This window comes from Rhinatrema bivittatum, chromosome 4, assembly GCF_901001135.1.
Source record: "Rhinatrema bivittatum chromosome 4, aRhiBiv1.1, whole genome shotgun sequence".
NCBI lineage: Eukaryota > Metazoa > Chordata > Amphibia > Gymnophiona > Rhinatrematidae > Rhinatrema > Rhinatrema bivittatum.
Window position 1 is genome coordinate 48476048 of NC_042618.1, and position 13206 is coordinate 48489253.

The following is a 13206-nucleotide window of genomic DNA, read 5'->3' on the forward strand; positions in this document are numbered from 1 at the left end:
AGGATCATTCCAGACGGTGGGATGTACCAAAGCTTCCCCATCATGGGTGGGTCGCGGACAGCCCTGCCCGTATGACCCTGTCTCCAAGCTGACCGTGAGACGGCACGCGAATGTCTAGACGATAATGTCTTGCGAAAGTGTGGAGAGACTTCCATGTGGCCGCCCTACAAATTTCTTGAGAAGAAACTGCAGAACTTTCCGCCCACGACGTCGCTTGAGCGCGTAGAGAATGCGCCTTAACAGCTAAAGGTGGAGACTTACCCACTCCAATGTATGCGGCTATAATCGCTCCTTTCAGCCAGCGAGCAATTGATTGTTGGATGCCATGCAACCCTTCCTGGGTCCCGACCAAAGGACAAACAAATGATCAGGGAGTCGAAATTCATTAGTGACCTCCAAATAATGTATCAAAGAAAATCGGACATCCAACCGACGCAGGTCAGAAGAATCAGAGGATACAAATGACGGAAGCTCTATCAATTGGTTGAGATGGAAAGTCGAGACCACCTTCGGCAGAAAAGATGGAACTGTCCGCAGGGATACTCCCCCTGGCGTGAAACGAAGGTATGGCTCCCGACATGATAGAGCTTGTAGTTCAGAGATCGGACGTGCTGAGCTGATCGCCACCAGGAAAATGGTCTTAAGGGTGACATCCTTGAGTGTGGCCGAACTCAGAGGCTCAAAAGGCGGTGCACATAGAGCCCGGAGTACCAAATTGAGATTCCATGAAGGACAAGGCGGTCTAATGGGAGGTTTCAAGTGTTTTACCCCCTTTAGAAAACGTAGAATATCCGGATGTGAGGCCAGGAGCTCCCTGTCATTACTCCATAGGAAAGCTCCCAAAGCCGCTACCTGAACACGAAGAGAATTATAGGCCAGGCCCAAATCCAGACCCGCCTGTAGGAAGGAAAGCACATGCGCTACTGAGGCCTGCGTTGGCAGAATCGTCTTTGACTCACACCATTCCTCAAAAACCTTCTATACTCTGACATAGGTAACGGACGTGGAAGTCTTCCTAGCTTTCAGGAGCGTCGAGATGACAGACTCTGGATATCCGCGCTTTTTTAATTGGCGCCTCTCAAAAGCCAGGCCGCAAGACAAAAGCGATCTGCCTTCTGAAAAATATTGGCCCTTGGCGAAGGAGACGTGATAGGTGACAGTCGAAGCGGGCCTTCCACTGCCAGATTGAGAAGATCTGCAAACCATGGACGTCGAGGCCACTCTGGCGCAACTAGGATCACCGGACCTTGATACTTCTCTATCTGTCAGATGACCTTGCCCACTAGAGGCCACGGAGGAAAGACATACAGAAGACACTGTCGAGGCCAGGGAGGAACTAGTGCGTCGACTCCTTCTGCGCCGTGCTCTCGCCTGCGGCTGAAGAAACGGACGGCCTTTGCATTTGTCGCGGTTGCCATTAGATCCACATGGGGTATCCCCCAACGCTGTATTATCCTCCGCATTGCGTCTTCTGAGAGTTCCCACTCTCCTGGATTCAGGTGTTGCCGGCTGAGAAAATCTGCCTGCACGTTGTCCACGCCCGCTATGTGCGAAGCCGCTAGACGCTGCAAGTGTAGCTCCGCCCATACCATCAAGTCGTCGGTCTCCAAGGAGACTAGATGGCTTCTGGTGTCCCCTTGGCGATTGATATACGCCATGGTGGTCGCATTGTCCGAGAGAATCCGAACCGCTCGACTGCGTACCAGTGGGTAGAACCCCTGCAGCGCTAGAAGAACTGCCCTGGTCTCCAGCCGATTGATGGGTCAAGTGGACTGATCTCCCATCCATCGGCCTTGGAGAGACCTGTCTTGACAAACCGCCCCCAGCCGGTGAGGCTGGCATCCGTGGTGACGACCACCCAATTCGGGTTCTGCAGAGACACTCCCTGAGCTAAACGTTGAGGGTCCAGCCACCACTGTAGACTGCTCAAGACAACACTCGGAATGGGAAGCACTGCCTGAAAATCTCTCGACACCGGGTTCCATCGCGAAAGTAGGGACCTCTGGAGAGGTCGGAGATGAGCGAAGGCCCACGGTACCAAATCGATGGTTGAAGCCATGGTTCCCAATACCTGAAGATAGTCCCATGCCGTGGGAGTGACGAGAGCCATAAAACCGGTTACTTGAGCGCGTAGAGCCTGAGCTCTGTCCGGGTGCAGAAACACCTTGGCCTGGTTGGTGTCGAAGTGTGCTCCCAGAAAAACCAGCGATTGGGACGGTATCAGTTTGCTCTTTGAGAAATTGACGATCCATCCCAGAGATTGAAGAAGCTGTACCACTCTGTCGACAGCACGGTAGCCCTGCACCCTCGACTTCGCTCGAATGAGCCAGTCGTCTAGATAGGGATGTACTAGGGTACCCTCACTGCGGAGTGCCACCGCTACCACCACCATGATCTTGGTGAAGACTCGCGGAGCCTTCGCCAGGCCAAAGGGGAGAGCACGAAACTGAAAATGTTGTCCCAAAATCTTGAAGTGTAAGAAGCGCTGATGATGGATCGGGATGTGAAGGTATGCTTCTGTAAGATCCAACGAGGCCAAGAATTCTCCCGGATGCACAGCTGCTAACACTGACCGGAGCGTTTCCATATGAAAACAAGGAACTCTGAGACACTTGTTGACCGACTTGAGAACCAGGATAGGTCGAAACGTGCCCTCCTTTTTGGGAACCACAAAGTAGACCGAATAATGTCCTCTTCCCAGTTCGGAGGCCGCTACCGGGACTATCGCCCCCAGCTGTAGCAGACGATAGAGTCTGTCGAACTGCTAATTGTTTGAGGCGGGAACCACAAGGAGAAAACTGAAAACGGTCTCGGGGTTCGTGTACAAAATCTAATATGTAGCCTTGACTTAAGATGTCCAGCACCCATTGATCCGACGTAATTTAGACCCACTCTTTGTAGAAGAGAGTAAGGCGACCCCCCCAGGTGGGGGATCCCCTCGTGGAACCCTCTGGCATCATTGTGAAGCTTTTGAGGAGACACCTGCCCCTTGAGTATCCTTACCGTGGCGGCGTCCTCGAAAGGACCGGTTCCAGGTGTGTGATCGTGTAGAAGGCGCTCGAGGTGTTTGCTGTCTGGTAGGACGCGACCTCCGTTGATTCCGGTACCTGTTCCTGGAGGAATAAAAAGATCTAGAAGAACGTGGACGATCTTCTGGTAGCTTGTGCACCGCATTCTCATTAAGAGATTTGATGATCTGATCCAAATCTTCCCCAAACAGGCATCTGCCCTTGAAAGGAAAAGAACTCAAGCGCGTCTTGGACGAAGCATCTGCCGCCCAGTTGCAAAGCCACAAAAGACGGCGAGCGGACACCGCGCCACCATGGATCGAGCGAGAACCCTTAACAGATCATAAAAAGCATCAGCTCCATAGGCAACCACCACTTCAAGTCTATCAGCCTGAATAGTCTCTGCCTGTGGAAAAGATTGGGATGTGAGAAGCTGCTGTACCCAATGCAGAGCTGCTCGCTGTGCTAGGGAACTGCAGATAGCAGCCCTCATTCCCAACGCTGAGACCTCGAAGATACGCTTGAGGTACACCTCGAGCTTGCGATCCTGGACATCCTTCAACGCCGTCCCACCCGCGGATATCGCCAGTATCCAACTCCCTTGAAATCAATTGCAAGATATTGTGATGCGTGGGAAAAGCTTTCGCTAGGGGTCGCAAGCCCGCTAGCAGAGGGTCCCCTTTCTTAATCTTCGGATCCTGAGCCACAGGATCCGGAGGAGGGTTGATGTCCATTTCCTGCAGGATGTGAGGAATGAGATCATCCAACTCCGCTGCTTGAAAAATGCGGAGAACCCTCGGGTTGACACCCTCTACCTGGGCCGCCAGGGAGGGATCATCCGCATCTGGGTCCTGCCATGAATCCCCCGACGGTTGCTGCAGCGGTGTAAGGACCACGGGAGGGGGCCGAGCGGACCCCGCACCCCCTGTGGGCAAAGAAGCCTTCCCTAAGGGAGGGTCCGCCGTCGAAAGCTGGGTCAAGCAAGTCAGTTTGGGAGGAGGGGGACCCCAATTTCCAAGATTCGGATCCCTGCTCTGTAAAAATGCCTTGTGCATTAAAACGACGAATTCTGGCGAAAAAGCAGGAAGTGCTGATGAAGGGCCCCCCGAGGTGTCGTCCCCTTGCCTGCCCTGGTCCGTTGCGCTCAGAAACCCCATACTGTGAGAGGAAACCTGGAGCGGAGCGTCGACGTCCTCCTCAGAGAGAGCTGCCTCCGAGGGGAAACGGGGCATGCCGCTTCCTGCCGGCGCGGTCAGACTCTTCTCCAAGCTGCCCACCAGGTAAGCTATACTCCCCCTCAGGAAAAGCCGAAGAAAATCCCTCCGAGGGCTGCTGAACCCCTTGCCGAGCTCCGGAGCCGTTAGGCGATCTCTGCATCGCGGCAGGAGGGAGGGGGAGGGGTGGCTGCGGCGCGCGGCAACAACTGAAGCGGCGAAGCAATAGAGCTATCCGGCCTCCGGACCCCTCACCGTCCCCAAGAGACCGTTGGGGAAAGCGCCGTCCCGACGGTGAGCAGCTCCGGGGAATGTGTCGTCGCAGAGCTGCAGGGCGGGACTCCAATCACTCCCCGAAGGGGAGGAGGGGAAAAGTACAAACTCCGGGGCTAGGGGGGAGCGGTCGGCACTACCAACTTCACCCCTCACAAATTCCTGTTCCTCCCAACGACTGTAAATAAAATAAAAACAACACTTACCACACTGTAGCCGGCAAGGAAGAGGAAAAACAAATAGAAAAATGAAGTGACAGGCAAAAAACACAGCCTGTCAGCAAGTTCCTGACTGGAAAACAGTGTCTCTCTTTGAACGGAGTGGTCCTGTCAGAACACTACAGAACCTATCCCTTAGAAGAAAACCTTTATCTAATATTATTTAATTGATCCCTCAAAGAGAAAATAAAACTAGAAAAGTGCTGGGGACCACCGTGTCCCCTGCTCAATCTGCTGGAGTTAGAACTATACTGAGGATTGAGGCAAGGGAGGCGTGGCTATATAGGTCCTCCCCTGGGAATTTTTGGTTCTAACTCCATCTGCTGGACAGGGAACATAACCCACCGTCTGGAATGATCCTGGTACGTACAGGGAACCTCTACTTCCAGGGTCCTAAACCCTTCTCTGGTTTCATTATTTAAGAACATAAGAAGTTGCTATACTGGGTTAGACTGAGGGTCCATCAAGCCTAGCATCCTGTTTCCAACAGTGGCCAATCTAGGATATAAGTACCTGGGCAATTACCCAAACATTAAATAAAAACATTAAATAATGCTGGTAATAAGCAATGGCTATTCCCTAAATCAACTTGATTAATAGCAGTTTATGGACTTCTCCTCCAGGAACTTGTCCAAACCTTTTTAAAAATGAGCTATGCTAACTGCCTTTACCACATCTTCAGGCAATGAATTCAGGAGTTTAATTGTGCGTTGAATGAAAAATAATTTTCTCTGATTTGTTTTAAATATGCTACTTGCTAGCTTTCTGGAGTATCCCCGAGTCCTTGTATTATCTGAAAGAGTAAATAACAGATTCACATTTATTTGTTGTTGTGTTCTCATGATTTTATAGAACTATCATATCTCCCCCTTCAGCCCAGGGGCGGATTCCCGATAACGACCGGCCCGGGGATTTGCTGTCCAGGCTGGCCCAGGAGATACCACATGGTCTGCCGAGCGCAGCTCTATCACAGCCGCGCTCGGCAGACCACTTAACTAGAGTGATCGGCCCACCGGTGGATGCCCAATCCCCCGATAGGCCAATCCGCCCCTGCCTCAGCCATCTCTTCTCCAAGCTGAATAGCCCTAACCTCTTTAGCTGTTCCTCATAGGGGAGCGATTCTATCCCCTTTATAATTTTGGTCGTCCTTCTCTGTACCTTTTCTAGTGCAACTATATCTTTTTTGAGATGTGGCAACTAGAACTGCACACAGTACTCAAGATATGGACTCACCATGGAGCGATACAGAGGCCTTGACATTCTATTCACTATTCCTTTACTAAAAACTCCTAACATTCTGTTTGCCTTTTTGACTGCTGCCTGTTATGCATAGATCTTTTCCCTGGGTAGTAATATAGAACCTAACATTGTGTAACTATAGCGTGGGCTATTTTTCCTTATGTGCATCACTTTGCACTTGTCCACATTAAATTTAATCTGCTATTTGGATGGCCAGTCCTAATCTCGCAAGGTCCTCCTGCAATTTATTACAATCCACTTATGATTTAACAACTCTGAATAATTTTGTGTCATCTACAAATTTGAGCACCTCACTCGTTTTTCACCTTTCCAGATCATTTATAAATATATTAAAAAGCACTGGTGTAAGTATAGATCCCTGAGGTACTTCACTGTTTACCTTTCTCTACTGAGAAAACTGACCATTTAATCCTTTTCTACTTCCTCTCTTTTAACCAGTTTGCAATCCACAAAAGGACATTGCCTCCTATCCCACAACTTTTAAATTTTATTATGAGTCTCCCATGGAGCACTTTGTCAAATGCCTCCTGAAAATTCAAATACACTACATCTATCGGCTCACCTTAATCCATGTTTATTAGCTCCTTCAAAAAAATGTAGCAGATTTGTGAGGCTAGACTTTCTTTGGGTAAATCCATGCTGGCTTTGTCCCATTAAACCAAATCTATATGTTCTGTAATTTTGTTCTTTAGTTTCCATGATTTTTCCCAGGCTCACTGGTTTATAGTTTCCCAGATCACCTCTGGACCTCTTTTTAAATATATGGGTTATATTGGCTATCCTTTAAGGTACAATGGACAGTTTTAATGATAGGTTACAAATTACTAGTAATAGATCTGAAATTTCATTTTTAAGTTCTTTCCTTCTTTTTTTTTTTAAAATATGTTTATTAAGTTTTTGAATGCAACTTCCAGACAAACTTAGACACAAGTCAACTAACATGTACATTCCCACTCAACAAAGAAAAAGAAAAACTTCTTTTTTCCCCCCCCCCTTCCCTCCCCCCGTTATAGGTTCTGGTGGATTGTCCGTTATTGTCTCTTATCGTGTATATATAAATAGGCTGATGTGGCATGTGAGGTCCTTCAGAGATCGGCTGCTGACTGGTGAGACCGACCGCCTTCAAGATCGCTGCCAGTTGTCCTCCTCCGGGGCTGCATTCTGTTTCGTGTCCCATGGGTCAATAGCTACCCCTGTAATAGGAGCTAAATACTTCGTAAATGCACCCCAAATTCATGAAGCGAGTACAGCTTTCTTTGGCGTCTTATGAGAAAGAGTGGTATGCTCCATAGAGCATAACCGTAGCATCTGCCTGAACCAGTGTTCATAACTGGGGCTAGTGGTATTCAGCCAATTTCTAAGGAGAATTTGTTTCCCCACTACGCCCGCTTTCAAAAGGAATAGAGTTTCGGGAGTGGTAAGTTGTATTGGGAGGGACGCTGAATTCCCAAATAACCACAGGTTGGGGTCTGGTGGCAAGGTCAGTTTCAGAATCTGGGAGCAAGCATGGGTTATGCTATTCCAAAAAGTGGAGCTGAAGCTACAGTCCCAGAAACAATGGTAATACCCACTATCAGTGTGATGGCATTTTGGACATGCCTGGGATTGTGCGATCTTCATTTGATAAGCCCTTGCCGGGGTAACATAAGTCTGCCAAAGAAATCTGTATTGTGTTTCTCGCAACAGCACATTTTCAGCCACCAAGTTAATAGTCTCAAAACAAGATACAAATTCAGTAAAGGACAAAGAGAAAAGTGGCCACGTCTGCCATCGAAGGTACAGGGTGTGCAAAGGCTGCCTGTTAGCAAGGGCTCCCACCGCTTTATAATAACTGGAAATGGTGGGTTGACCTCCCTTCCTCTTCATTAGTATTAGGGGTACAAACAGAAGAAAAATCCGTAGATCAGAGGACAACAAATAGCAGTAGTGGACTCTCCCTAACTATGCACACAGTGGGCGGGACTCTGGACTGAACCTTGGTACTACAGGAACGGAAATTATCGAAGGTAAGACCTAATTTTCTTTTCCCTGTATGTACCGGATCAGTCCAGACTCCTGGGATGTACCAGAGCTTGCACCTACGTGGGATGGGATCTGGAGAGGCCTGCTCTCACACTTACTCCAAAATTTCCCCCGCTCGGATCTTGGACGACATCGAGTCTGTAATATCGCACAAAAAGTATGCAACGTCTTCCAAGTTGCTGCTCTGCAAATCTCTTGTGGGGAAATTTGATGACACTCAGCCCAAGAAGCCGCCTGGGAGCGAGTGGAATGTGCCTTAAGCCCTACAGGCAAAGGCTTTCCTCAAAGCAAGCAGGCAGAATTTATGGCCTCTTTCAGCCCCCGGGCGATCGTGGTCTTGGAGGCCATATTACCCCGCTTTGGTCCATGCCAGAGAACAAAGAGATGATCCGAGACTCTAAAAGAGATAGTAACTTCGAGATAACGCAGAAGCGCCCTCCGAACATCCAATTTTCTCAAATCCTTCGAAAGAGGATCCGACCTATCCAGATCAGAAAATGAAGGAAGTTCCACTGACTGATTCAATGAAAAGAGGACACCACTTTTGGAAGAAAAGATGGTCCGTCCGTAAATTAACCCCGGAATCAGAGATCCTTAAGAAAGGCTCCCTGCATGATAACGCCTGCAGTTCAGAGACCCGATGCGCCGAGGAAATTGCTACCAAAAATACCACCTGCAACGTGAGGTCCTTCATAGTTGCTCTCTTCAACGGCTCGAAAGGAAGCGCACACAAAGCCTTAAGAACCACATTCAAATTCCAGGATGGACATGGAGAACGCACCGGTGGGTGCAAATGCTTTTCCCCGCGAAGAAACTGAGAAACATCAGGGTGCGCCGCCAACGCCACCCCGTCTATAGAACTGTGCAAACAGCCTAAGGCTGCCACCTGCACCCGCAAGGAACTACAGGACAAGCTCTTGGGCCAAACTGTCCTGGAGGAAGGCTAGAACGCTGGATAACGACGCCCAAGTGGGAACAATCCGACGCTCAACGCACCATGACTCGAAAATTTTCCAAACCCGTACGTAAGATAGCGAAGTCGACACTTTGTGCGACCGCAGTAGAGTGGTCACAACCGTGTCCGAGTAACTTTTACCTTTTAGATGCCTCCTCTCAAATGCCATGCCGCTAGACAAAAGCGATCTACCTGATCGAAACAAACGGGACCCTGATGAAGAAGGCTCGGAAGGAGCGGGAAGCGCAGTGGCCCCTCTACCACGAGATTGAGCAGATCCACGAACCACGGCTGACGGGGCCACTCGGGAGCTACCAGAATCACGTCCGACAGATGTTTCTCTATGCGACAAAGCACCTTGCCGATCAGAGGCCAAGGTGGAAAGACATACAGTAGAACTGCCTTCGGCCAGGCCAACGTTAGAGCATCCACTCCCTCTGCCCCTGTGTCCCTGCGACGAGCAAAGAAGCACGGAGCCTTGGCATTCTTGAAGGTTGCCATCAAATCCATGCACGGTGTGCCCCATCTGTCGCAGATGAGTTGAAAAGCCCTGTCCGCCAGTTCCCACTCTCAGGGGTCGAGCTGATTTCGACTTAGAAATTCTGCGTGTGCATTGTCGACCCCTGCTATGTGGGACGACGCTATGCCGGCTAGGTGAAGGTCTGCCCAATGGATCAACAGTCGAGCTTCTAATGCCACCGGACGACTCCTGGTTCCACCCTGCCGATTGATGTAGGCCACAGTGGTCGTACTGTTGGACAGCACTCTTACAGACTTCCCTTGAATAAGAGGAAGGAAGGCCTGCAGAGCTAGGCGTACTGCTCTGGTCTCCAAGTGATTGATCGACCACCGAGACTCTGCTGGAGACCAGAGTCCCTGAACCGACTGCCGCAAACAAATGGCTCCCCAACCGGAAAGGCTGGCATCCGTGGTGACCACTGTCCATTCCGGCACCATCAGTGGGACACCCTTCTGCTGATTGTCTGAACACAGTCACCAAACTAGACTGGAACGAGCGGACTCAGTCAATGGCAGGGGAAGGTAGAACTGTTCAGAAATGGGTCTCCAACGGGAGAGCAGAGCCGATTGCAAGGGCCGCATGTGCGTGAATGACCATGGGACCAATTCCAGCATTGAAGCCATGGAACCAAGTACCTGTAAGTAATCCCAGACCGTCGGGGTATGTTGCTGAACCAAAGCCTTTACTTGGCCCTGTAGCTTGAGACCACGATCCGATATAAGATAAACTCTTCCCTGACGGGTGTCGAACAAGGCTCCCAAAAACTCCAACAATTGGGAGGGGATGAGGTGGCTCTTGGCTAAGTTGACCACCCAACTGAGAGACTTCAACAACTGCAGCACCCGGTGGATTGCCGACTGACACAGACTTTTGGACTTCGCCCGAATCAACCAATCGTCCAAGCAAGCCCTCCCAGCGAAGTTGAACTGCCACTACCCCCATAATCTTGGTAAACGTTCTGGGGGCCGTCGCAAGACCGAATGGTAGAGCTTGAAACTGGTAGTGGTTCCCTAGGATGAAAAATGTCAGATATTTCTGTTGGTCCTCTCGGATCTCGATGTGCAAATACGCCTCCGTCAGGTCTAGGGAAGCCAGAAACTTTCCCAGCCGAAAGGAAGCAATGACCGATCGTAACGTCTCCATGCGAAAACGGGGAATCTGAAGGCATCTGTTGACACGCTTTAGATTGAGAATGGGTTGGAAGGAACCCTCCTTTTTTGGAACGACGAAGTATATGGGATAACGTCCCCTTCGCTGTTCTGGAGGCGGCACCGGGACGACTGCCCCCAGATCTAGAAGATGATGCAAAGTGTGCTTGACCGCTTGCCGTTTTTCGGCATATCTGCAAGGGGATATTAGAAATCGCGGGCTGGGACGGTGTGCAAAATCTAAAGCGAAGCCGTGTCTTATCACTGAAAGCACCCACTGGTCTGACGTGATTGTGGCCCATTCTTCGTAAAACAGAGACAATCTGCCCCTACCTTTGGTACAGAGGAATGGACTGGCCGGACATCATTGTGCAATCTTACCACCTGAAGACGGCTGGGAGGCCCCAGGTCTACCGAAGTGCTGGCCACGGGAGGGTTGGGACCATGACTGCTGGTGTGTTGCCGCAGGACAAAAGGAAGAAGTGGTTGTACGAGCCGGACGAGACTTGCGAGCCCCTCGAAATCGGGTTTGCACCCTGTCCTCTGGAAGGCAATAAACCTTATTCTCGCCCAGGGACTGAATCATATCCTCCAGTTCTTTCCCAAATAGAAGTTTTCCCTTAAAGGGCAAAGAACCCAATCAGGATTTGAAGGCTCCATCCGCCAACCAATTTCTCAACCACAACAGTCTGCGTGCCGATACTGCTGAGACCATGGAACGAGCTGAAGTGCACAGGAATCATGAAGGGCATCAGCACTATAGGCCACTACCGCTTCGAGGAGGCCTGCCTGCCGAGCTTAGTCCTCGGAAAGGCCCTCATTGGCTAATTGTTGCACCCAGCGAAGCCACGCTCTCAGGGCAAAATTGCTACACATCGCCACCTGGACCCCTAGGGCGGAGACTTCAAAAATCTTCTTAAGCTGCACCTCTAGTTTCTAATCCTGAAGGTCCTTAAGAGCTGTGGCCCCCGTAACCGGAATGGTAGTCCTTTTTGTCACCGCAGAAACCGCAGCATCCACCTTCGGAACCCGAAGCATCCTCTGGGAAAGAATAAAGCTTATCCACAGTCTTCGTGACCTTTAACCTCAAATCCAGGGTATCCCATTCCCGAAAAAGCAGGTCCGTAGCCGAAAGATGGAATGGAAAGGCTGTATGAGGACCACTCAGGCCCAACAATACTGGGTCCATCGAGCCCAAACGAGACTCTTCTGGAGGCGCAGCAATCCCCAACTCTTCCAGAATTGCAGGAATTAGGGGACCCAGCTCATCCCTACGAAACAGGCGGACCATCTTAGGGTTGTCACCCTCCGTGACCTGACTCTGCTGCGCAGGCCCATGTGGTTGGTCGCTGACTCCTTCGACCCCCCCCTCGGGGGCAGGGTCATCTCATCCGGATCTGGGGACTCTGAAGCAAGGTCCGAATCCTCCCGGGGTGGGATAGCCCGCAACGGACGTTTAGCCTTGGAAGACATTCCTCCTCCCAAAGATGAACAGGAACCCTCTGAATCCGTTCCTGTATCGTCATCCTGCCCTTCCCCTGCAGCTGCTGCCGCCGGAATGAGCCTCAGAACTGTCTGCTGAGGGGAGAGGGGGCGGGAAATCTCCATCCCCCACTGCGATTGGAGCCGCGATAGAAGCGGCTCCCAAAGTGGCGGCTTTTCCCGCACTCACCCTCACTGGTCTGTGAGAAGAGGTAGGCAGTTCCCCGATGGCGATTGCCATTGAACTCTGCCTCACAAGTACCCCCTGACCGGCCGCAACGTCCCTTCACCTCCGAGGATACAGTCGGAGCACAGCCCATCCCGCGATAAGGCGCGTTCCGCCCCACAAGCGACGCAAGCCGGACTGCGTGGCATCGGGGAACCGGGCCGACACAACAAAACTGAGAAACAAAATCGAATAAAGTAGGGGGAAGGGGGATAGGACACACAAAACCGACTGCCGCAGCAAAAAAGTAAAGAGACCCGCTACAGAAAAAAAGTTTTTTGTTTTTTTTTGCAGTACGCGCAGTCTAAACTGCTCAGCTGTCCACAGTCGGGTCCTGAAGCGGTCTGGTTGGGGTGAGTGATCCAGGCTTCCCGGTATCACCCCAAGCTGGGCACAGGTAGGGCCCTCAACCCTTAGCCACAGCCGCCAGCAGACAGAACCAGGGAGATGGTCCCCTCAGGACCTGCCAACCCCCTGGGAGGCTAAGACCGTCAACCAGCTGTCCTTTCTCGGTTTAGTATTTCTTTTTTTTTTATTTAACAAAGAACTTAAATCAACTTAACCAAAACACTAAATTAATTCTATCTCTTTTTTTTTTTTTTTAAGAAATCAGACTGTGAGTGTTGCACCCGGACCATCTGCTGGAGACAGAGTAATACTGGCTGACTGTGGGTGGCACCCTGGTATATATAGCAGAGCCAGTCAAATCTTGCTCTGTCTCCATCTGCTGGTGCGGAGGCAAAACCCGGGAGTCTGGACGGATCCGGTATATACAGGGAACACCCTTTTTTGTGATAACGCAGGTCTGTAATTAAAAAAAAATTCAAAAGTCGCACTGAACACAAACTAGAAAAGAAAAACAGCATTTTACATGCTTAAG

General features: G+C 50.5%; 1 protein-coding gene across 1 annotated transcript in view; it reads right to left on the reverse strand.

Annotated features, from left to right (window-relative positions):
- Window positions 1-13206, reverse strand: part of JAG2 (jagged canonical Notch ligand 2) — a 481367-nt gene that overhangs the window by 63093 nt on the left and 405068 nt on the right.